The sequence below is a fragment of the Natator depressus genome, chromosome 28 (genome assembly GCF_965152275.1).
Source record: "Natator depressus isolate rNatDep1 chromosome 28, rNatDep2.hap1, whole genome shotgun sequence".
Classification (NCBI taxonomy): Eukaryota; Metazoa; Chordata; order Testudines; family Cheloniidae; genus Natator; species Natator depressus.
This window is the reverse complement of record NC_134261.1, coordinates 11,759,041-11,764,040: the sequence shown is the minus strand read 5'-3', so window position 1 is coordinate 11,764,040 and position 5,000 is coordinate 11,759,041. Positions and strand designations below refer to the sequence as shown.

Sequence of the window (5,000 nt, the reverse complement as noted above, 5' to 3'; positions counted from 1 at the left end):
CTGCCCGCGGGGGCAGGCTCCGGGTTGACCTGGTGGCCGGAGGAGAATTAAGCCCGGGAGCCCGGGCAGGGCGACCCCGGACGGACGGGGCTCCGCCTGGCCCCTGCCCGCGGGGGCAGGCTCCGGGTTGACCTGGTGGCCGGAGGAGAATTAAGCCCGGAGCCCGGGGCAGGGCGACCCCGGACGGACGGGGCTCCGCCTGGCCCCTGCCCGCGGGGGCAGGCTCCGGGTTGACCTGGTGGCCGGAGGAGAATTAAGCCCGGAGCCCGGGGCAGGGCGACCCCGGACGGACGGGGATCCGCCTGGCCCCTGCCCGCGGGGGCAGGCTCCGGGTTGACCTGGTGGCCGCTCGGGACTTAAGCCCGGAGCCCGGGGCAGGGCGGCCCCGGACGGACGGGGCTCCGCCTGGCCCCTGCCCGCGGGGGCAGGCTCCGGGTTGACCTGGTGGCCGGAGGAGAATTAAGCCCGGAGCCCGGGGCAGGGCGACCCCGGACGGACGGGGCTCCGCCGGCCCCTGCCCGCGGGGGCAGGCTCCGGGTTGACCTGGTGGCCGGACGGGAATTAAGCCCGGAGCCCGGGGCAGGGCGACCCGGACGGACGGGGCTCCGCCGGCCCCTGCCCGCGGGGGCAGGCTCCGGGTTGACCTGGTGGCCGGAGGAGAATTAAGCCCGGAGCCCGGGGCAGGGCGACCCCGGACGGACGGGGGTCCGCCTGGCCCCTGCCCGCGGGGGCAGGCTCCGGGTTGACCTGGTGGCCGGACGGGAATTAAGCCCGGAGCCCGGGGCAGGGCGACCCCGGACGGACGGGGGTATGCCGGCCCCTGCCCGCGGGGGCAGGCTCCGGGTTGACCTGGTGGCCGGAGGAGAATTAAGCCCGGAGCCCGGGGCAGGGCGACCCCGGACGGACGGGGGTCCGCCTGGCCCCTGCCCGCGGGGGCAGGCTCCGGGTTGACCTGGTGGCCGGACGGGAATTAAGCCCGGAGCCCGGGGCAGGGCGACCCCGGACGGACGGGGGTATGCCGGCCCCTGCCCGCGGGGGCAGGCTCCGGGTTGACCTGGTGGCCGGAGGAGAATTAAGCCCGGAGCCCGGGGCAGGGCGACCCCGGACGGACGGGGGTCCGCCTGGCCCCTGCCCGCGGGGGCAGGCTCCGGGTTGACCTGGTGGCCGGAGGAGAATTTAGCCCGGAGCCCGGGGCAGGGCGACCCCGGACAGACGGGGGTCCGCCTGGCCCCTGCCCGCGGGGGCAGGCTCCGGGTTGACCTGGTGGCCGGACGGGAATTAAGCCCGGAGCCCGGGGCAGGGCGACCCCGGACGGACGGGGCTCCGCCGGCCCCTGCCCGCGGGGCAGGCTCCGGGTTGACCTGGTGGCCGGAGGAGAATTAAGCCCGGAGCCCGGGGCAGGGCGACCCCGGACGGACGGGGGTCCGCCTGGCCCCTGCCCGCGGGGGCAGGCTCCGGGTTGACCTGGTGGCCGGAGGAGAATAAGCCCGGAGCCCGGGGCAGGGCGACCCCGGACAGACGGGGGTCCGCCTGGCCCCTGCCCGCGGGGGCAGGCTCCGGGTTGACCTGGTGGCCGAGCGGGAATTAAGCCCGGAGCCCGGGGCAGGGCGACCCCGGACGGACGGGGCTCCGCCGGCCCCTGCCCGCGGGGGCTGGCTCCGGGTTGACCTGGTGGCCGCTCGGGACTTAAGCCCGGAGCCCGGGGCAGGGCGACCCCGGACGGACGGGGCTCCGCCTGGCCCCTGCCCGCGGGGGCAGGCTCCGGGTTGACCTGGTGGCCGGACGGGGAATAAGCCCGGAGCCCGGGGCAGGGCGACCCCGGACGGACGGGGGTCCGCCGGCCCCTGCCCGCGGGGGCAGGCTCCGGGTTGACCTGGTGGCCGCTCGGGACTTAAGCCCGGAGCCCGGGGCAGGGCGACCCCGGACGGACGGGGGTATGCCGGCCCCTGCCCGCGGGGGCAGGCTCCGGGTTGACCTGGTGGCCGGTTTGCTTTCGGGCCACCAGGTCAACCCGCTGCCTGTATGGGGTTGACCTGGTGGCCGCTTTCCTTCCCGGCCACCAGGTCAACCCGCTGAATGTATGGGGTTGACCTGCTGGCCGCTTTCCTTCCCGGCCACCAGGTCAACCCGCTGAATGTATGGGGTTGACCTGCTGGCCGCTTTTCTTCCCGGCCACCAGGTCAACCCGCTGAATGTATGGGGTTGACCTGCTGGCCGCTTTCCTTCCCGGCCACCAGGTCAACCCGCTGAATGTATGGGGTTGACCTGCTGGCCGCTTTCCTTCCCGGCCACCAGGTCAACCCGCTGAATGTATGGGGTTGACCTGCTGGCCGCTTTTCTTCCCGGCCACCAGGTCAACCCGCTGAATGTATGGGGTTGACCTGCTGGCCGCTTTCCTTCCCGGCCACCAGGTCAACCCGCTGAATGTATGGGGTTGACCTGCTGGCCGCTTTCCTTCCCGGCCACCAGGTCAACCCGCTGAATGTATGGGGTTGACCTGCTGGCCGCTTTCCTTCCCGGCCACCAGGTCAACCCGCTGAATGTATGGGGTTGACCTGCTGGCCGCTTTCCTTCCCGGCCACCAGGTCAACCCGCTGAATGTATGGGGTTGACCTGCTGGCCGCTTTCCTTCCCGGCCACCAGGTCAACCCGCTGAAAGTATGGGGTTGACCTGGTGGCCGCTTTCCTTCCCGGCCACCAGGTCAACCCGCTGAAAGTATGGGGTTGACCTGGTGGCCGCTTTCCTTCCCGGCCACCAGGTCAACCCGCTGCCGGCATGGGGTTGACCTGCTGGCCGCAGAGGGGCAGGCTCCGGGTTGACCTGGTGGCCGGACGGGGATTAAGCCCCGGCTCGGAGGCAGGGCAAGCCCGGGCGGAGGGGGGTCCGCTTGGCCCCTGCCCGCGGGGCAGGCTCCGGGTTGACCTGGTGGCCGGTTTGCTTTCGGGCCACCAGGTCAACCCGCTGAATGTATGGGGTTGACCTGCTGGCCGCTTTCCTTCCCGGCCACCAGGTCAACCCGCTGAATGTATGGGGTTGACCTGCTGGCCGCTTTCCTTCCCGGCCACCAGGTCAACCCGCTGAATGTATGGGGTTGACCTGCTGGCCGCTTTCCTTCCCGGCCACCAGGTCAACCCGCTGAATGTATGGGGTTGACCTGCTGGCCGCTTTCCTTCCCGGCCACCAGGTCAACCCGCTGAATGTATGGGGTTGACCTGCTGGCCGCTTTCCTTCCCGGCCACCAGGTCAACCCGCTGAAAGTATGGGGTTGACCTGCTGGCCGCTTTCCTTCCCGTCCACCAGGTCAACCCGCTGAATGTATGGGGTTGACCTGCTGGCCGCTCTGCTTCCCGGCCACCAGGTTCAACCCCCTGCCGGTATGGGGTTGACCTGCTGGCCGCAGAGGGGCAGGCTCCGGGTTGACCTGGTGGCCGGCAGGGACTTCAGCCCCAGGGCCCCTGGCAGGGCGACCCTGCCCTTGTTCCCCCAGAAAAGGAGAGAGCTGGCTCGCAGCGGGAAAAGCTGCCTACGGCACCTGGGATTCCCAGGCGGTCACCCATCCAAGTACTAGCCAGGCCCGGGACGGTTTACCTTCCGAGATCGGACGGGATCGGGGGCCTTCCGTCCGGTATGGCCGTAGGCACTCGGCTCCGGTCCGCCTCGTCCCCTTTCCCTTACTGACTCCCCTGCTCGGGTGGGCCCGATCCTTTTTTTCCGTTTTTTTTTTTCTCCGCTCCGGAGGCTTCGTGAGCCCCCCCCCAACACCCCTTTGGGGGTCGGTGAAATTTTTTTTTTCAGACTTCCAGGGGCCCGATCCTGGCCGCGGGCACCCGGCTCCGGGCACCCGGCTCCGGGCCGCCTCGTCCCCTTTCCCTTACTGACTCCGCTGCCTCGGGTGGGCCCGATCCTTTTTTCCGTTTTTTTTTTTCCGCTCCGGAGGCTTCGTGAGCCCCCCCCACACCACTTTGGGGGTCGGTGAAAAAATTTTTTTCAAGACTTCCAGGGGCCCGATCCTGGCCGCGGGCACCCGGCTCCGGGCACCCGGCTCCGGGCCGCCTCGTCCCCTTTCCCTTACTGACTCCCCTGCCTCGGGTGGGCCCGATCCTTTTTTCCGTTTTTTTTTTTTTTCGCTCCGGAGGCTTTATGAGCCCCCCCAATACCACTTTGGGGGTCGGTGAAAAAAATTTTTCAGACTTCCAGGGGCCCGATCCTGGCCGCCGGCACCCGGCTCCGGGCACCCGGCTCCGGGCCGCCTCGTCCCCTTTCCCTTACTGACTCCCTGCCTCGGGTGGGCCCGATCCTTTTTTCCGTTTTTTTTTTTTTCGCTCCGGAGGCTTTATGAGGCCCCCCTAACCGTTTTTGGGGTCGGTGAAAATTTTTAGTCAGACTTCCAGGGGCCCGATCCTGGCCGCGGCTTCGCAGGCTGGCCTGGGGGGGGGGGCATCTCTAGCTCCGGCCGCGGACGGCGAGACGCTCGGCCACCAGGTCAGCCCGGAGGAAAAGGCTGAAAAAAATGTCTAAGTCCCCCCGGGACACCAGGTCAACCCGGAGGAAAAGGCTGAAAAAAATGTCTAAGTCCCCCCGGGACACCAGGTCAACCCGGAGGAAAAGGCTGAAAAAAAGTCTAAGTCCCCCCGGGACACCAGGTCAACCCGGAGGGAAAAGGCTGAAAAAAATGTCTAAGTCCCCCGGGACACCAGGTCAACCCGGAGGAAAAGGCTGAAAAAAAGTCTAAGTCCCCCCGGGACACCAGGTCAACCCGGAGGAAAAGGCTGAAAAAAAGTCTAAGTCCCCCCGGGACACCAGGTCAACCCGGAGGAAAAGGCTGAAAAAAAAGTCTAAGTCCCCCGGGACACCAGGTCAACCCGGAGGAAAAGGCTGAAAAAAGTCTAAGTCCCCCCGGGACACCAGGTCAACCCGGAGGAAAAGGCTGAAAAAATGTCTAAGTCCCCCCGGGACACCAGGTCAACCCGGAGGAAAAGGCTGAAAAAAAGTCTAAGTC

The 5,000-nt window shown here is 68.4% G+C and overlaps 1 non-coding gene across 1 annotated transcript; it reads right to left on the bottom strand.

Annotated features, from left to right (window-relative positions):
* Positions 1 to 3,521: 3,521 nt before the first annotated feature.
* Positions 3,522 to 3,640, bottom strand: LOC141979849 (5S ribosomal RNA). The gene has a single exon (XR_012637239.1). It is a non-coding gene; the product is annotated as a 5S ribosomal RNA (ribosomal RNA).
* Positions 3,641 to 5,000: the final 1,360 nt, after the last annotated feature.